The sequence below is a fragment of the Oryzias melastigma genome, linkage group LG16 (genome assembly GCF_002922805.2).
Source record: "Oryzias melastigma strain HK-1 linkage group LG16, ASM292280v2, whole genome shotgun sequence".
Classification (NCBI taxonomy): Eukaryota; Metazoa; Chordata; class Actinopteri; order Beloniformes; family Adrianichthyidae; genus Oryzias; species Oryzias melastigma.
In genome coordinates, this window is record NC_050527.1 from 29659481 (window position 1) to 29680253 (window position 20773).

The window sequence follows — 20773 nt, forward strand, 5'->3', positions numbered from 1 at the left end:
GGTTATTGATCATGATGGCAAAAAAGCAACAGCTCTAGCAGAAGCGCCTGCCGACCGTCGCGGAAACAAATCGCGTCTGGTGTGACCAGTAGAGCGCCGCGAAGCGGCGCGCTCTCCGCTCCGCGCGGCTGCGCGGCGCTATCGCGTCCTGTGTGACTCCGGCGTAAGGCAGTGGTGTCCAAAGTCAGTCCTCAAGGGCTTGTGTCCTACATGTTTTCCAACCAAACTGCCATTGAAGCTCCTTATTGGCCAAACACACCTGATTCAGGTAATCAGTAGAAGATAAGGCATGAGTTCTGGAAAACCAGCAGGAGGGCCAGCCCTCGAGGACTGACTTTGGACACCCCTGCCCTAAGGTGACTTGTAAGAAGAACATCTTAATGAGAAATGTATGTCTTGTTTTGAATTTGAGTTGTGAATGGTGATATGAAAAGTTACAACCTTCTCCAGAAGGAACCCACTGGAAAGATTTGAGAAAATACAAAATCTTTTTGATTGAATTAAACAGGAGACTACTTGTGTTCAGAAAGTTCTATAGTTTTTGCTAGTTTAAAATAAAAAAAAGGTGTATTTTATGAAGGATCATTACAATCACTGATAGACTGAATAACTTCTAGCCTTGTCAATTTGATGACCATGGCCTTCTGCCAATGAAAACCTCCATTTTGATGTTTTTGAAATTTTGAATATCAGTCAAAGATGTATTCTGCAATAATATCTGGCCTGTGGAATCTATGTTTACTCTTTGTACGCAGCTCTTGGATGGGCCTCGTCTTTCAAGAATTACAGCATAAATGACCCATGCCATGGAGGTAATCCACCTTTGGCACTGAAAAAGATATAATGGGAAGCAGTTATTTTTGATGGCTGCATTCAGATAATCTGCACTTTTGGGTTCACGGATTGTCATCTTCCTCTTGAGAGCAGCCCACAGAGGTACTATTACGTTTAGGTCATGCAAGTTTGCTTGCAAATGTAGGCACAGTAACACCATTATCATTGATCAGATGCCAAGTCTGCTGGGGGGAAAATAAATCAGCATCTCCATTGAGTAGGACATCATAAAGAACTCTAGACTTTCCAAGTATGTGGCTACAGTGACAGAACTTCACATAAAACAGCACACCAAAACTGCCAAAAAACATGGGAAGCAAAACCCTTGGTGACAGTCCCTCTTAACCGTTCCTCCATATCTGGGTCTTTATGGATAAAAATTATTAGTGTTTTTTTTTTAAATCTATCTTAAAGTTGAGTAATTGCATCTGGACTTTTTTTTCTTGATATATTACAACACTTATCTAAGTGGCTTAATTCAGTTAAGTGGTGAAGTGATTCAAAAGACAGATTTTCCCATCCAATTTGCTGTTCATATTCTCGGACATTCTGTGGCTTGCTCTTTTTGTGAAGGGTGCTTATGGCTTAACTACCAAGTCAAGAGTCTTCTCTGTGATTGTGTAGCAACTGACCCAGACTGAGACAATTTAAAGGCTCAGGACACCTTTTCAAATGTGTGTAAATTAACAAACTTATTAGGGTGTGACACTTTGAGTAGTTGAAAATGTTCACACTACTTTTTTTTTATTCGAAAGACAAAAAAATTGGGGTTGTCAGCACTTGTAAGCCATAACTATCAATATCTTTAATCGAAAGACAAAAAATTTGGGGTTGTCAGCACTTGTAAGCCATAACTATCAATATCTTTAAACGAAAGACAAAAAATTTGGGGTTGTCAGCACTTGTAAGCCAGAACTATCAATATCTTTAATCGAAAGACAAAAAATTTGGGGTTGTCAGCACTTGTAAGCCATAACTATCAATATTTTTATTCGAAAGACAAAAAATTTGGGGTTGTCAGCACTTGTAAGCCATAACTATCAATGTACAGAGGTTTAAAGAAAACACGAGTTAATGAAAATAAATACATGTACAGTTGTGTGAAGTGTGCATGAATTGGGAGGTATGGGTAAGATGTCATCTGGGGAAAATTTGAGTCAAGTGTTAGTTGGGTAACCTTAAAAATTAATATTATGGTGAGATGCCTAGATCATGATGAACCTAGGCCTACTTCTAGAAAAGGTTTGGGCATTCAAGAATGTACATCTAGCATGTTCTTGAATAAAGTGATCTGTCTTGGTCTTTGTGCAACAGATTTTGTCTAAATACACTGTGGTTGAGTGTGCGACAAGCCAATCTATGCTTAGTTAGTCTTTAATTTTCTTGATTTAGTGGAAATTTTTAAGTTTTTGAACTGACAATCTTTCACACAACCTCTGTGAGAACGTTTTCTTTATTTAAGTTAAAGTACATTCAGGCCATACAAAATAGGAGTATATTAGAGTCAAATTATAAAGGATAATCACAGAAACAATGCAAATGCTTCATATGTGCAATGTATGGTATACAAGATATTAAAATGTTTCACTTATATAAGAAATAAAAAAAAAATAACCAACTCAAGAATGCTTTCAGAAATTTTCCGTACCTGGTGGTAAAATGCCAGATAGTGTCCAAGTCTTGAGGATGTTACTCTCGGTCACCTGCAAAAGAGAAAGACAGTGAAGACCCGGTGTTATGAAAATAAATAAAGAATATATTTTTGTGGGTAATTTTGCAGTCAAGGTCAAGTGTACTCATGCTAATCTGTTCATTAAACATCACATAAAATTAATACTGATTCAAAACAAGTCTATGATCAAAAAGATACATAAGTTTCTTTAGTCTCCACATTGTTGTTTCAGTAAATGGTTGTAATATAATTAAAAACCAAAATCCGTGTTAATAACTCTGCTGATCAGTCAACTCATAAATCACAAAAAAGATCTTAGGTAGAAAAATATGAAAAGTATTCCTTGTTTTCTAAATGCAAGTGTGTACTAAATACATCAAGCATAGGAAAGCTAATCTTTTCTGCTTTTAGGAAGTAGTGAAAGCTTAAAATATAGAAAACTCAAATTCCAAAATCTCACTGAAAAGTCTCCGATAACAGAGGTATACTAGGTTAAAGCAACCCAAACTGTAACCAAGTATGCACTCATTGACTGCTTTATTAGGCACAGCTGTCCAACTGCTGGTTAACAAATTGATAGAAAGGCAACAGTAACTCAAATAACCACTCATAGAGGTCTGCAGAAGAGCATATTTGAAAACAAAACACACCCAACCTTGAGGCAAATGGGCTACAGCCGCAGACGACCACACAGGGTGCAACTCAGGTCAGCTGAGAACAGGAAACTGAGGCTACAGTTCACACAAGCTCACCAAAATTAGACAATAGGACACTTAGAAAATGTTGCCTGCTCTGAGTCTCGATTTCTGCTGTGACATTTGTATGGTAGGGTTTATAACAGGCATAGGCAACTCCAAGCTTGGAGGGCTGCTGTGTCTGCATGATTTCCAGATATCCAAGCCCTTTGAATAACTGATTACCTGGTTCAGGTGTGTCTAGCCAATTAGAACATGCCAGAGCAGGGTATGTTGGTAAACATGCAGCCGCCGAGGCCTGGAGTTGCTTATCCGTGGTTTAAAACATGAAAGCATCAATCCATCCTGCCTTGTTTCAACAGTTTAGGCTGGTGGCGATTTAATTGATTGGAGATATTTTCATGGTACACTTTTGGCCCCTTAGTGCTAATTGAGCATTGTTACGATGCTTCAGCCTAGTATTGTTACTGATCATATCCATCCCTTTATGACCACAGTGTACCATCTTCTGATGGCTACTTCCAGCAGGATAACGCAGCATGTCATAAAGCTGGAATCATTTGAGACAGGTTTCTGAACATGAAAAATCTCAACAATACTGGAACAGCATGACATTATTATTGGTGCCGACCTCGAGATTATTTAGGAAGTACTATATTTTTGAACCGCTTCTGAGTCAGCTGATGCCATTTCTCCATCGAGGCGTACAGTGTTCAATTGGTAGCGATCATTGCCTGTATAAGTAGGAACTGGACTGAGCAACCCATTATTCCCTTGTTCCAAATAGGAAGTACCCGCAGGTTGCAAGAAGGCCAAAGCCCCATGGATTTCCATTGAGAAATAGAGAAATATTACTCAGTAATTTTTTTTTGTCATACTAACCATTCTTGCTCTGATGCTTTCTTCTTAACATCTTTCTAATCCTATTTTTTATTTAAAGTTATTTTTTCTTTAATTGCAAGTAAGTCAAGTTATAAACTGACCAATTAGATGCCTAAGTATAAGCATGTGGTGCCAGCTGGCCCGACCTCGAATGTTTGATTGACAGATTCTCCCGAGCAGCTTTCAGTGGGAGGGGTGTGCACTTTGAACAAGCCAGAACAACATCACTCATGATTTGCGACAGTACAAATGTGTCTCAGACCGACTCGGTCTAATCGCTGTCGAGGGGTTGTAATCGGTTGCAATATGGCGGTAGATGTATCAGGAAGTGATGGCGAAAGCTCTGGGCTGATTTCGCAAGGGCTGAAGGTAAAGCATTTCCTATGGGGTACCTAAACACTTGCTATGTCCATTTCGTCCTTATCCAGTCAATGGTAGCGATTCAGGAATTGGTGGGACCAACCTTTGGCTTGCCGTGTGTGTGTAGCTGACGGGCAAGCATGGGCTTAATTTCCACTCCCCTACAGGGGAAATTCCTGCAGCACTTTCAGAGACAAAGGGTTCATACTCCCCGTAGTGTGTGACAAGAAGGGGAGTTGAAAAAATGTACCGGATGCACTTTGCTCAAATGATTTCCGGTTTAAGTGTTAATAGTCCCAACTTTCAAAAAATGCTCCGTCTCGGCTTTGGCGTCTGGCAAAAATTTGAACCCAGCAAAACTGATTTGGAGTGTCAGAGAGGCCAGATTGCAGAGATTGGACAAGTTTGGATGCAGAATTACTATGACACTTTTCAAGTTATGTATAGACTCCAGCAGCCACACCAGAGTTGCAACGATTACAGTGTGAACCTGGGTTTACACGAACAAGGAAGTGAGTCAGTTAATACTAAATTCTCAAACATCCCAACCTTAAAACAGAAATTAGCATAGTCATAGGGAAGGAGTGGGCAGATCAACATGTATCTTAAGGGGAGCTCAAGTGTTTTTCAGATGGCCACTGTTGAAAATGGAAGACACAATTGTTGTGCATATACCAAGTATTGCGTACTGTGAAGTATCCACAAGCCTAATGCAAGTTAAAGTTATGGCGTACAGGTGATTCGTTTGTAGGGTGTCCTTACGCCACTAGTAAAGCATTAGTCACAACTTAGCTTTTGCTGAATAGATAGAGCCTAGTGGAAAATGGGAAAACTTTTATGAGGCATGTAAGAAGCATACACTTATCACATGAATAGCACTTAAAAGGCTCCTTGCACAGTCCTGTGGATTGGGGATGGGATCTGTAAGACCCACTGGGTATACATACCCATAGAATCAAAGCACAAGCATTTATGGGCTTACCAAGTGTCTACAGCCTCACTATTTCGTGTAAGTCACCTGCATGCCCCATATAAGTTTGTCCATTTTTAAACATAATACAACTTTCTAATAAAGTTGGTCTGTTTTACACTACCAGTTAAATGTTCTAGTTACATGTTCTATATCAGGGTCCTCAATCATACGGCCCGTGGGCCGTATTCGGCCCGCCAAATGGTTTAATCCGCCCCAGTCATGAAGAGAAAAAAGTATAAGGGTGTTGGGGAAAAAAAAGCAAGTTTCTAGCCTATTCCTGTGGCGAGTTATGGTTCTGTAAAGAAATGACTGCAATGTGCAATTCCGCCACTAGGGGGAGTAAAGGAAAAGCACCCAATGCAGGAAAATATTGTGAACATTTCTTTGTATTTTGCACACTGACAATGACAATGTGAATTTTTTTGTTACACAGGATTTGAATTCTGATATTGATGGCCTAGTGAAGACCAAGCAATGCCGAGTTTCAACAGAGAAAGGGAGGTTAACTCCAAATTCTTATGATCACATATGTTTGCAAATTTAATTTAGCTTAATTTTTTGACTGATTTGCACATTTATATTTTAGGCAGGGTTTTTAATTTTTTTCTATAGCCCCCTCTTGAGTTTACTATCAGGATTGCCTCGATGTCAGATGTAAAATATTCAGTCTTTATAATATTAAATAAGCATTTATTAAAAAAAAGTAAAATCTATTCCATTTGAAATCCATTGGCCTCTATAAAAAGAGGTGTACTAATAAGTGATAAGGCTACTAGGTTATTGGTGGCATTTTTTTCAACTGAGAAAAAAACAAAACAATAACAAGGCAACGGATAACAAGCCAACTATCGGTTATTTTGCTATTATGTTATTGGTCCGGCCCACTTGAGATCAGATGAGTTTATCTTGGCCCTTGAGCCAAAAGGAGTTTGATACCCCTGTTCTAGATCATCATAATGTTTTAACGTTTTTACTGAAAGGTATTAAGGTAATGGCATTTGGCACTCAAATCAAGCCAGTGCAAAAAGGCAAATAGAATTGTAGAAAAAAAGTACTGGAATCAATTCAATTGCCTTGACATATAAGGTGCATAGAAATAAGCTGTAAACATGTTTTGATAATAGATGAACTGGTTGAGCCACCTTCAACGGTGGAGACATTTGCCCTCAAAATGCTCGCATGTGCGATGGTACCTCATCATAGCAAAGGGGATAAACAAGTTGAAGAACAAATAAAAGGACATTGAAGAATAATGAAAGGCATGAAAAAGCAAAAAGGAGAGCAGATTTAAGGTAGATTGTTCTTGTATTTGACTTAACCCAAGATGGTTAAAAAGAAAAAAGAGAAAAAAAAGGGGGGGCAGTAGCATTTTCCGTCTACCATCTTTGGCACATTTCTTTCCCTGTGCTGCAACATGTGAAAGGTACCAGTGCAGTAAGCCGTTACTCTTCATGCCTCTTCTGCACCACTTCAAGAGACAGAGCCCAAGCAGCGGTAAGATGAGCTTCCTGAAAAGGATCATGTGACAAAGGCAGGCCATTCTCATGAAAAATCATTTACAAGGACTAGAACTGCAACTACAATCTTAGACAATAAGTGTAAGAAGGCAGTAGCATAACATGGAAATAAGATTCAAGAACTGCATAGTTTCTGTTCTGGGGATGTCATGAACAATCTTTATAGAGAGACAGAGGTTCTAATAGCATAAACCTGCTTCAAACACAAGGCCACACGCTTAGGAACTTGGCATTCAAAAATAGAAATTCTAAAATTGTTTTACCCAATGCATTTCTACAAATTCTTCCGTTTAACCAGAAACTTTGCTTATCATCGTGGTTGTTTAATCAGTTCCTTTTAATACCACAACCCAAGAAAAATATGTAATACAAACTCCTCAAAAATCAGCAATCAGACTCATTAACCTTTGTGCTATATAATGGGGTACAGATGACCCCACTCTTATAGTGATGTGTGATCCCTGCCATGACAAACGTGAATAGGATTTTATTTCTGCCATGGACACCGGTAAAGATAAAAATTCTTTCTTTTAGCAAAAATTAAAACGCATGTAGTTTTTAAGATATTTTCAACAGAGCTGCAAGAACGAATTAGGAATCCGCCTCTTATTGTGAGCAGCATTGTTGGCACAGAAGTTAGCTTACGGCTAATTCCCCATGAGCTCTTTGTTTACACTTCCTCCCACTAGTTTATATCACCTCATAAGCCCAAGCTAACATTAGTGTAGCAAAAATAAATAAATGAGGCCACTAAAGTTTTTCAGATGAGGAGAATGAAAACGTTTATGGATCTATATGTCTACAAGTGGAATAATCAGAGTTGTAGTGGAGAAAGGAGACTTTTGCCCATCTGTGGCAGTTGCTGCAAGTTGATTGGAGTACAAACTTAATCTTTAGCTGAAACACAAAAAAACTCTCCTTAACAAGTAATGAGGTTTGTTGCTACAAAATACAAGAGGCTACAAAAGTTTGTTTATTATATGAGACACTACCTCACAACAGAGCTTTGTGATATCAAGCATTGCATCAGAAAGTCGCTTAGATTTTTTGTGCTTTTTACAATTCTTATTTAAAGGGGTGTTTGTTCTGCATAAACTCAATGACTGTGTGAAAACAAGGAACAGTCAAGAGTGAAAGCAAAACTACATAGGAAACGGATCCAACAGCTGTGTATTTCAAGTAAGTACATTTTCAAAAACCATTTTTGAGAAGTACCACCTTTGCTTTTAGAACTACCTTAATCCTTGGTCGGATTAATTCAACAGGGTATTGAAAACATTCCTCAGAGTTTGGTCCATGCTGATATGATAGCATCACACAGCTGCTGCAGATTTGTCAATTGCATGTCCATGATGTCAAACTTCCTTTCCACCAAATCCCAAAGGTGCTCTATTAGGTTGTGATCTGATGACTGTGGATGCCATTATGCCTTGTTTCCACTGAGTGGTCCAGACCACATCAGTCTCCTCTTGGCCGGTTTGGAAGGGTCCTGGCATTTCAAGTGAGCAAAGACGGAAACTGATGTGTGTGTGTGCGCACCCGCGCGTGCATGTGTCTCCATATTTGTGGATTCTGCGTGTCTCTGGTCCTCAACCCCTGCGAATAATTGAAATATGTATGTAAAGGATTTATTATCCTTTGTAAGAAGATCATGGGTGTTGTCAAATAAGTGTGCGTGCTTCAACCTGTGCGTTGTAGCAAGATGCAGTGCAGGAGAGGGCTCGAGAAAGAGTGCATGCGCTGCAAGTAGAGAAAAAAGGCAGCGCATTATCGTGCCAACAATTGTTGTCAATTGTCAGAGCAAGGAAAAGTAATAATAAAAAGTTCCCTCTACGATCTGAGAGTGATTCTTTTGCTTCTCACGCTACGGAGGTTCTGAAGCTCTAAACACGAAGGAGAACCCAGGAGAAAGAGCAGCTCTTTGGCCCGGAGAAAATCTCCCCTGCGTCTCCCGACCACGGTCGGAAAACAAAGCAGTAAAGGATCAACATCGGCCGAAGAAAAATCCAGAACTTTCGGTTTGCATCTTGAGTCGCTAAAAGCGCTTGTCAGATGCTTCCTGTAAATGCCGTATACTTGTATAGTGCTTTCCAACCCTTCTTCAAGGCCCAAAGCACTTCACAGTCACAGAGCCATTTACCCATTCACACACCTGTGTTGTAAAACCTTTCCTCCAATCAATGGGTTACCTCGTGCAATGACAGAATCTCCGAAGCATTAGAGTCCAGTGAACTCAGTATCATGTTCAGTCTGAGATGATTCCAGCTTTATGACATGCCCAAACATCTTGCTGGAAGTAGCATCAGAAGATGGGTACACTGTGGTCATAAAAGGATAGACATGGTCAGTAACAATACTCAGGTAGGCAGTGGCGTAACCATGCTTAATTGGTGGTAAAGGCCCAAATTCCTCATTTCTACTGAGCGGTTCGGATCAGACCACTCCCATCTTGGCCTATTTAGAATGGTCTGGGCAATTCAAAGCCTTGTTTCCACAGAGCAGTCCAGACAGGACTTTGACCGGGCAGGACTGGACTTTTTAACATTTCCATTACAAAATGGACCTGATAAGCAGGTCCAAATGGTACCATTTTTAGACCCACGTTGGTCGAAGGTCCATTGGAAAATAGAATTGACCCGTGAGTGCGGAGCTTCTGTCCTTGCACAAGGTAACCCATTGATTAGTGAAAAGGTTTTATGACAACAGGAAGCATCCGACCAGCGCTTTTCCAGACTTAAAATCCAAACCGAAAGTTCTGTCCTCTTTTCAGATGAAATTTTTTTCGCCCCAGTGCTGAACCTTTCTTGCTTTGTTTTGCAACCGTGGTCGGGAGACGCAAGGGAGATTTTCTCCGGGCTGAAGTGGGCTGAGGAGCTGTTCTTCCTCCGGGGTTCACCTCCGTGTTTGAAGCTTCAGAGCCTCCGGAAAGTGTGAATCCAAAGAATCCCTCTCAGATCGTAGAGGGAACTTTTTATTACTACTTTTCATTGTTTTGCCAATTGGCAACAACTGTTGCCATGCCAATTCGCTGACTTTTCTTTTCCTCTCCTTGCACAGAGCGCTGCTTCCCACATGTACGCGTGCATGCACTCTTTCCCCAGCCCTTTCCTGCACTGTGTCGAGCTAAAATGCACAAGTTGAATCGCACACACCCATTTCACAACACCTGCGATCTTCTTGCAAAGAATAATACATTCTTTACAAACAGTATTTCTTTTATTTGTGGGGGTTGAAGACCGGAGACACACTGAATCCACAAATACGGAGACACGCGCACACACCAGTTCCCGTCTCTGTGTGTCCCCATAGCCGAAGCATGTCCGTTACCAATCCAAACTCATCAATAACCCTTCCGATCTGGTTTAAAAAATATTTATTCAGGAACATTGGAGTATTGATCAGCATAAGAGTCTTTTCCCTATTTAATTCAGAACGATAGACTGTTCTTCAGCACAGCTCCGGATCATAATGATCCTCCACGGTTATCTTTTTCATTTTCCCTCCGTTTCTGAGTCAGCTGAAGCAAATTCTCTTTCACTGTAGTTTCACAGCTACGTCATCAGTCGACACCCTGCATGGGCTTTCATAGTCCAACACTCATTGGAAACGTTCACTTGAAATGCCAGGACCTTTCCAAACCGTCCAAGAGGGGACTGGTCTGGTCCGTACCACTCAATGGAAACAAGGCACAAGTGAGCGTTTCCATTGAGCATTGGGCCATCATAGTACATGTGGGGTGTATATCGATGATGTAGCTGTGCATCAAAACGGTGCAACTACAATGAAAGAGAAACGGCATCAGATGATTCATGTAATGGACAGAAAATTAAAAAGATAATTATAATCCATAGCAGGTGTTTATTATGGATGAACCAAGTCTCTATGCTTCAGAACAATCTATTGCTCTAAAATAAAAAGACAAAGAAAAACTTTGGTAGAATTTGGTAAGAATTGTTTTACAAAGCCCGATGGGAAGTGTTTTTGATGAGTATGGATCGGTAATGGACATTCTTCGGCCTCTGGGGTTGGGTGGTACGGACACAGTAGAGGTGGGGTCCTTCCATACTTGCGGATTTGGTGTGTCTCTGGTCACCAAACCCCCACAACTAAAGGGGAATAATACATTTAAAGAATTTATTTTTCTTTGCACAAAGATTGCAGCGGCGAAAAAGAGTACAGCCGAAAAGATGACAAAACTTTTGGTTTGGATCTAGAGTCGGGGAAAACCACTGGTCGGATGCTTGCTGTTGTCATAAAATCTTTACGGCAATCAATGGGTTACATAGTGTGACGACAGAAACACCACCCTAACTGGTCCATTCTGTTTTTCTTGGACCTACGACCAACATGGGACCAGAAATTGTACCAGTCGGTCCTGCTTAACGGGTCCATTTTGTAATGGAAATGCTCAAAAGTCCAGCACAGTCCAGTCTGGACTGCTCAGTGGAAACGAGCCAAAAGTGTGCCAAGATTATATTCCCCACACTATTACACCACCACCTGCTTGAACCAGTAATACAAGGCAGGATGGATACATGCTGTCAAGTTGTTGATGACTGGTTCTGACTACCATCCCAACATGGCAGCAGAAATTGTCCAGCTAGGTAAAGTTTTTTTGGATATTCTATTGACAAATTTTGGTAAGCCTGGGGGAATGGTAACCTCAGTTTCCTGTTTTTAGCAGACAGGACTGGCATCCGGTGTGGTCTTTTGTTGCTGTAGCACATCTGCCTCAATGTCTGATGGGTTGTGGGCTCAGAAATCCCCTACTGCATGCCTCCGTTGTAACAAGTTTTTTTTTTTGTTACTATTGCCTTTCTATCACCTCGAGTCTGTTCTCATTTGACTTCCAGCTACAACAGGGCATTTCAAAGTCACTTAAATCATCTTTCTTTGAACTGCAGCATATTGTCTTGACCGTGTTAACAGTGGGGTAAAAAAGTATTTACTCAGCCTCCAAATGTGCAAGTTCTCCCATTTAAAAATGTAATGCCAATCTGATCAGTTTAAGTTCCGAAAAATGGAAATGGCATGCAAAGTTAACTAATGTACAGTAGTGCTGCTAAAAAGTTTTATGTATGAAGAATTTATGCAAATATAGAATACTTCCATAAATATAAATAACGATGGTATCATTTTATGGATTTACAAAATGCAAAGTGAGCAAAGAAAAGACAACTCTAATTCACATGAATATTTGTTGGTTCTACCTTTGGCCTTTAAATAACCATAACTTATTTTAGAGACACTTGCACAAAGTAAGGGATTTTGTAGGATTATACTCAGGTGCAGATGCTCATTAGTGCCATATAAAGGTTGTACCAAGAACCCAAACCCAGTCATGAACTGAAACAGACAGCTGCGTCAGAGGTTTTAAACTTGGTAAGAACAGCCAGGGCCGTAGATAGTGATAGGTTAGGGAGAGACACATCAAGCTTCAAACTGGAAAGGCGTTCAGCAGAACATGTGCTGAAAAAGGCCGTTGACAGACAAGGCATGCTCAGTTGCTTCTGTGCTCTAGCTGCTACATAAAACTCTGCTACTGTCATTAACTGTATAAATAAGAACTGGACATAAGTGTTGAGGTCCCCCATAGGAAATGCATCACCTCTGGCCCTCACACAATCACGCCAGGGCCTTTGCCATCACTTCCTGATACATCTACCGCCATATTGCAAACGATTGCAACCTGTCGACAGTGATTAGTCCGAATCCGTCTCAGTCCCTGCTTTTAGAGCAACTACTGTCACCAGTAATGAGTGTGCTTGTTCCAGCTTGTTTGAACTCCACACCCCTCCCACTGAAAACGAGCACGGAAGAAGCTGTCAAACACCAGAAGGCACCACATGCTTTTACTGAGGCATCTGATTGGTCAATTTATAACTTGACTTACTTGCAATAAAGAAAAAAATATCTTTAAAAAAATAGTATTAGAAAAAAGATGTTAAGAATGCATCAGAGCAAAAACGGTTATTCTGACAAATAAAATGACAGAAATAATTGTCTATTTTTCAATGGAAGTCTACGGGGTTTTCGCCTTTTTGCAAACTGCAGGTACTACCTATTTGGAACACGAGAAGGGAGGGGTTGCTCAGTCCATTTCTTACTTATACAGTCAATGGCAGCTGCTCATAGATAAATGTGTAATCACTTAACCTATCACAATGCAGATGATCTATATCAGTTTCTCCAAGTGGGATTAGGCACAAAGAAAGTATTTTTTGTGACAGAAAGGGAATAGAGATTAGGATAGAGAGAATACCACTTAAAAATGTTATTACATAATTGATGTCAACAGTGTGTAATGACCTAAGTTCAGTGGAGCAGGCATATTAATGATGGGACCTAACAGAATTTCAAATCATTCTTATTGTACAATCAGAAAAAAAGACTGTTTAAAATGTATAAAAAACCAAAGCCTTACTCAAGCATGAACTAAACTAAAGCCTAACCCCGCGCTTACACCGCCAGTGTCATGGCTCAGTTGCGTGCGCCATAGTTTTTTCGTAACATTAAAAGTGCGAGAGAAACTTCCACTGCAGGCGTTCACGTCCTTCGTCTGCGGACTGGCCTCTGCGTCGCTGCGAATCCTTTTCGTTTGGTTCAAATTTTGACGGACGTCGCAGCTGATCGTCATCACTTTCTGTGAAGTTGGGGCTATTCACGACTTAAACCGGAAACCACGCGAGCGAATTTAAAGTGCATCCGGTATATTTTCACAATAAAACGAACTTTCAGCTGAACTCGCCGGTTTCAGCATGTCGTAAACATTACGTAATTTTCGGGTTACTCAAAGTGTGTTGCAGCACAGCGTTGTCAGTCATAACCATGGACAACGAGAAGCTGATCAAAAATATCCAGCACTACTCTGTCTGGGCTGAGCTTTCACAGGCTGTGTCTGGAGCAGCAGCTAGTGTAAGCCATCGGCTGTAGCTAGTCCACTCCCGTGACGCAACGAACCCTTGACGCTAGCGGTGTAAGCCCGGGGTTAGTCAAATGCACCCGTAAAGGGGGTTGACCCATATAGGTGCTGCAGATAATGGAAGTTACAAGCACCTACGATGTACTGGTATAGCCGTCTTACTGTGTACTTAGGCCGCACTCTAGCAACTCTTAAGACACATCTGGGTGGTCTTACTTAAATGGGCAATGAATACTGAAATATTTACACTCTTATTTAGCTAGGTATGCTTTCAAATAAACAGACACTCGTTTGGGCTGAGCATTGCCAAAAATGAAAACACATCAGGAAGCCTCTACCCCCTTTGCAACATTTAATTTACTAATGACAAACTGTTGGAGAGAAAAGCCAGCATTGACACTTGGGGCCTACTCACAACACATTAGTCAAGTGGTGCCAGGTACCATCTGGCCCCAAAGTATGGCTATTTAGGTATCCGTGATTGGTTTGGGGCCGTTTCTGAGCACTGGCTTGCCTTGCAGTGGTGTCCCAAGGGGCTGTCCGAAGGATTCAAAACCCTTTTTAGTTGTGGTGTTAGCATAAGTAGTGACAGATCTCCAGGCTAGTTAAGAACAAATTCTATAACCTACTGTATTAACTGTAGGCCATGCTTGGACGCCGAGAGTAAAAGACTATCAGTGGGGTCAGAGATGTCGAAAAATTAACCCCTGTGGCAGTTTTAGCACGGTACGTCTGGTGAGCATTCAGGTGGCCCTTAAGGTAGGTCAATATCTTACTTTTTTTCACTTTTTATTCATTCTTAGCTACTGTTGACTGCCTGAATAAAGTGTGTCTGGCATATCAAAACCTGCAAGAGTTGGTAAGTTTGAACAAGCTGGGCACCAGAAATGGAGACTGGAGCTAAGGTTGTCAATCTCTTATGAAAAATAATCATACCAGAGTTCGTTTGCAAGTGAACTAAAACTATGCTTTACGGTACATTTCTTGGGGGATAACACAGTTGGAGTGGGAGTTCACACTTTCCTTTGTTACGCTCACAAATGCAGCAAATTCACGTCCTCCCCCTCTGCTTGGAAATACTGCAAATTTGCTGCGGTGTGCTTGTCAAAAAATGTGTTCACAAACATGATGCTTCTGCTGCAAGTGGGAGGAGCTACTGTCCAAAGTTTTCCGCCTCATCGCTACATGGAAGCATTGACTGTATATCTTATAAAATGCATGGAGGACACAAATGATGCTCAGAGATCAAATGTATTTATTTTGAGGACCTCTACAAAAGCAGTGGTTAACACAAAGTCCTGTCTGGATTCACAAGAACATACAGAGGTACTGCCAAAATGTAATTCAGATGCTGAAACTGTCTGAATTACGGCCTTTTTTTTAGCTTTGCTTCTATCCCTCGGTGACACAAATTGATGACTTGCTTTTCCACAACAGTCCAAGGAAGTAAAATAAATAAATAAAATATATATATATTTTACTATCAAAATCAATAAAAATCTTCTCCATGTTGTTTTTAGATCTACTGATACTATGACTTCCTTAAGCCTTTCACAGTAAACTATATCCATACATATGATCATATATTACCTTTGGAACACTGAAAAACAAATTATGAAATATTAGTTATTTTTCTTACATTTTTTTTCCTACACTGAAGTAAAATAATCCTGATGAACAGTATAATAAACTTAAAAGCTCAAAAATTTGATTTTTCATGGTATGGCCCATTTAAAACCTTCCGCTCTCTTTGGGGTCCAGATGACTCCAACCATATATTGATATGTGATTCCTTCCATGACAAACATGGACAAAGGTGGACAAGATTTAATGTCTGCAATGGACATTAGTGAAGCTCAAATATCAATGATAACAAAAAGTTCAGCGCACTGTCTTGTGGGGTCCAGATGACCCCACTTTTAATGTAAACAAGCCAAGGAGAGCACAAGGGTTACAGGGGTGGTGCTTTCTTGGTGCTTTATTGCAATGCTCGAAATGTGTTCCCATGTCAGACACTCAAATCATGCCACAGGACTTTGTATTGCGTCCCTACATTGATATTAAACTGGCCCCATCACACATGTTCGGTGTGAAAACCACTTTACAATACGATGAATCATCGCAAGAAGCTAGTTGGCAAAAATAAATAATTAATAAAAATATATATTTATTTGAACTATCTAAATTTAAATTGTCCTGCGAGCAGTTTAAACTGCATAGAACATAAACTAAAATATCTCAGAGAATAATCAATTTAAACACTTCAGGTAATCTACATGTCTTTATTAAGGCATATACTGTTATTAATTAAATAGCAGTATATGTTTTATTCCCCCGTCTCACTGTCAGTTTTACATCCACGTAGATTTTTTTTTGCAACATTTCTTACAATAAACCATGTTAAGGTATTGCTTATAACGACAGTAAGACAACTTTAGGTGGTTACTTTGTGTTTTGCAACTACACAAATCTCTTAAAGAAATTCCCTGCAACACAAAACACATTTATCAACATTTACATTTCTGCCAATCTCATAATTTGAACATTTTTGAGCTGGAAAACAATATCTGTGATGCAGACAATTTTCAGGATTTGTCATCCACTGCTGATGTGACAGTCAGGGAGAAGCAAACCTGCTTGACTCGTTAAAAAGAAAGGGAAAAAAAGCTGAATTGATGAGATATGAAAAATATATATATTTATAAAAAAAGTGACCTAAAGTTTGCTGAGGAATCCACGAGCTGCACAAAAGCTCATCACTCAGAGGAACGTGACAGTTATGAAAACCTCTCATCCAGGACAGGGACGATCACTTAGCAACTTGTTTGTGTGAACTGCATGGGCTTTGAAAAAAGTTGACTAGCTCATTTTGAGCAGAACAGCCTCCAGTTTCCCCTAGATCTCCCCCCGAAACGTTTTGTTTAAGAGTAGCGCTACAAACCGAAAGATTATCTGAAGGTGTTCGTCTCTTTTTTCCTGGTTAGCGTTGGGGTTAGTAGTTGTTGTGGATTTACCGAGACTAAACTTTGACAAGCGAACCGAGACAAAAATCGTGGGACACACTCATCTCCCATAAATAAAATACAGCAGAAGCGGAGCATTGTCCGATTCCAGCCACGTGTTTGCCTTTTTTTTCTTCCGCAGTCGTTAGCAATGAGCTGAGTGTTAGCTTCATTTAGCATGAGGCTAGCTAGCTAGCTAGCACTGGTGCAGAGCTGCTAACAGCAGCGGTTCGGCACAAACACTTACCAGATTGTGGCTTTATGTCACTCTGACGTGGTTCACAGGCGGTTCTCCTCTGAAGATTATCCGCTACGTTTCGTCTTGAAGCAGCAATCACTTGTCAGATCCCATTCGCATGCTTTACTAGTCGGCTTTGTTTGAGAAGACGAAGAAGCAGTTGTCCTCTCTGGCGACGTCTTCGATCTTCGTGGGGCAAAATGCAAATATTTCCCTTTGATGGACTGTGAGCTCAGGAAAGGTTCAGTCATTCAGTCGAAATGCCTCGCCTTGCTTGATATGCGCTGCAACGTGGGGCATCGAGCTCTCAACGCCCCGCTGGGTTAAGATCCACCTCCATTATCGCATTCTCTGCATTTACGAACAATACGCACGAATTTCTGCGCAGATTATACAACTACGGGTTTAGAACCAATAACAAGGTGCGGGGACTCTGGTAGAGCCCGCCCCCTCGCGTTCTATGGTTCCGCCTGATGGGACGACTCCTTCCGGACTGGCGCAGCGCGGTTCTCTCCTCTGTGCTGTGCCTGCCTTGAGCCCAGGGGTTCAAAGGCAGATTTGGACGTGGACAAGGTGACTCAGAAGTGGAGGAAGTCCTCATTAGGGCTGGGGTGCGACCATGACTACTTTCCCTACCTTTAAGTCAGGGCTGCTCAACCGTCTGTAGCTGTTGGAGCACAGAGACTGTGTGGATGAATGTGGACCTTAAAGGGTTAACAAGTCTCTCACAACCATTTTGTGTGCAGGATTTGCTCTAAAATGGCGCCACCTCTCCTGCTGTTGGTCTACCTCAAAACCCCCTTCTGCACAGTGGGCATGTGCAAGCCGGCAAGAACCATTTCCCATGGAAAAGGAAGTACAGACACAGGCAATCTCAAAAGCTACCACTAGAACAGATGAACAAGTGGTCCCTGACATCTTTCAAACTCTGAAAGCACACTTACTTCCATCTTCTTTTGTGGTACACTGGTGGATTGTCCTCATTGATTTTGCTTCAGGGAGAATTTATTTTAAATTTGTACTCAACATTCATTAGATTCTTGTAAATTTGTGATTTTTGAACCATCAGGCACTTCTCTAACCAAGGCAGACAGTACCTTTTTTTATACATCGAGGGAAAAAAAACTCATTGCTGTTAAAACAGAATCCCAGATATTCTGAATGTAGTCAAGTGATACACTGCACTTAACAATGATATATAGGCTACAGTCAAGACTAAAGGGACTTTTCTGTCAATAATTTTTTTTGGGGGGGGCGGGGGTGTTGTCCAGAAACTCTTGACCTGCATGCATCTTTTGGGGTTATTCATATAGCAAAACAGGTGGATGTTGACAAATCTGTCAGATACTTAAATTCCACTATTGGGTTAATAAGAATCCCTGTTACTTGATGCTTTTAAACATTTGACTATTAAGGATTGAGGGACCCCCACCCCCCACCCACGATTCAAACCCCTGCGACAATATATGCTCCTTTGCACATACTCAAAGAATTGTGAAACAGCTCATGTTACTCTACACGTGGCTGCATTGTGCTTCTAAAGCCTTGTTTCCACTGAGCAGTCCAGTGTGGGAGGAGTAGTATGGGATGGACAGTCAATTCTGGCAAGCGTTTCCACTCAGTTAAGCCTCGCTTCAACTGAGCAGTTTTTTAGACCACATTGCGTCATTGACATGCAACAATGGAGGTCATCCAGCAGCTCGTCTTTTTATTGCTTTACTTTTTGTACATCAGGTGTAACAGGAATTTAATGTTGTTTGAAAGAAGATTGCAGGCAGCTAGGAAGAATACCGCTGTAAAGAAGAAAGCGTAATTGCCAGCTTAGCGTTATACCGGTGTTGATATTTTACCAATTTCAGTGAAAATATTAACACTATTGTTTTCTGACATAGTGTATGATAGCTGTAGTGGTATCATCTGCCAGACACACATATCCGGGAGGCTAAAGCCTTTCAAATTTTGACACAAGTTTTTTTAATGAGATGAGTTGGGATTGGGTTGCATCATGTATATGGCTTCCAATTGAGTCCCACCAGGAGTACTTCTTTATGTCCCAAGCCTGATCTACTGTGCTTCAGAACCATAGGTACCCAGACATTTGAGCAATCAGCTGTGTTTGAGCCTTAGAAATGTGCAGGTCAATTTGACAGAAAGTCAACACAATAACGATTAAGGTTGAAGAAGGCCTTTAGGTTAGTGCTCAATCCTGGTCCTCAAGATCTACCAGTCTGCTTCTTCTCCAGCTTTCCTTTACCTGTTTGTTCCTCATTAATAGACTCAGATATGTCAATGTTATGACTGACTGAGCACACCTGATCCAAATAGGAGCATGAAGTGCGGGGAGAGCTGGAAAACAGGCATGGTGGTAGATCTTGAAGACCAGGATTAGGCAGCCCTGTTCTAGTTGTTACCGACATTCCCTGGGGGAACCATAAGTTACAGCCTTTCTTTGGACCATTTGGTACTTTACCACCACCAGTTCAACCATTTAGGCTTAGGTGTCAAGCAGAGAGGTGTCAGGTCCAATCTTTGAGTCATTGTTATGACTTGACTCGTGAAGCACAATCTTCTAGACTCAGTATTGACACTTTCATTTAGCCTTGTTAGTAAATGGTAAATGGTAAAATGGCGTATACTTGTATAGCGCTTTCTACCCTCCTTCGAGGGCCCAGAGCGCTTCACAGTCACAGACCCATTCACCCGTTCACACACACATTCACACACTGGTGGTGGCTCCGCTGCCGAACACTGGCGCCAACCTCCAACCACAGGGTTCAGTGTCTTGCCCAAGGACACTTGGACACACGGGCGGGCAAGGCGGGAGTCAAACCCCCTCACTTCTGATCAGGAGTCGACCGCCCTACCACTGGACCACAGCCACAGTTGTTGTGATATTTATTAAAAAAACAGCATCACTGGATTTTGAATGATATTAAACATTCATGCCTTGACAGTTCTATGAAAATTGAGAGTATGGTTCTGCTGTGAGGGTCAAATGTGACATTAATTGCTGGACAATAAGTAATGACCTGTCAGTTCAATGGGCCAATTGCCCATTTGGATGGGAACTAAAATCACTCATGAGCATTGTGATAATGAGGTCTTTCTGTTAGACTCAATGGCAAAAAAAAGTGGTCACATGTTGGTGATGGGTGGTAGAAGAAATAAACATGTCTCCTACTATGTCCAGGAACAAACGGTACAGAAGTGTTGTGAGTGTAGCTGAGGACAGTTTGCAAACCCTGTTGTGTTTTTAGTACAAATGGTGTACTGTTAGTAAGTCATTAGAACCACTTCTTAAAAATGCTCCTGTGGGACCATAAGTTAAAAGAAGGATTGAATAGAGGTACAGCACAGGTGCACAATCATTGCAGATGGGGTGGATATAATGGCACTTTCAGTATCTAATGTTTAATTTTGGTGAATGTCTTAAATAATAAATTGTGCCTGTCTTTCCCTTGTACCATACTAACTGCAAGGCTTTTCTTACAATCTCTTCGAGAACAGCTTCAATACTCCAACACTGTACTGTATCATGCCATTGTCCCTTAAAAATAGGACTGTACTTTTTGTCACTTTAGAATCCTTTCATGCTTCTCATAACAATAATGTTTTTTTTTTCAATTCCATGCTAAATTGTTCCTTAACCCCCTAAAACAGAGACGGTAAATTTTCATT

General features: G+C 40.9%; 1 protein-coding gene across 1 annotated transcript in view; it reads right to left on the minus strand.

Annotated features, from left to right (window-relative positions):
- znf1035 (zinc finger protein 1035) overlaps positions 1-17781 on the minus strand; it is a 29145-nt gene extending 11364 nt beyond the window's left edge. The window contains exons 1-2 of the mRNA XM_036215736.1: positions 17105-17781; positions 2483-2537 (exon numbers count right to left, since the gene is read on the minus strand). The gene's annotated coding sequence lies outside the window, so the exon portion shown is untranslated. The remainder of the gene's footprint in view (positions 1-2482; positions 2538-17104) is intronic.
- Positions 17782-20773: the final 2992 nt, after the last annotated feature.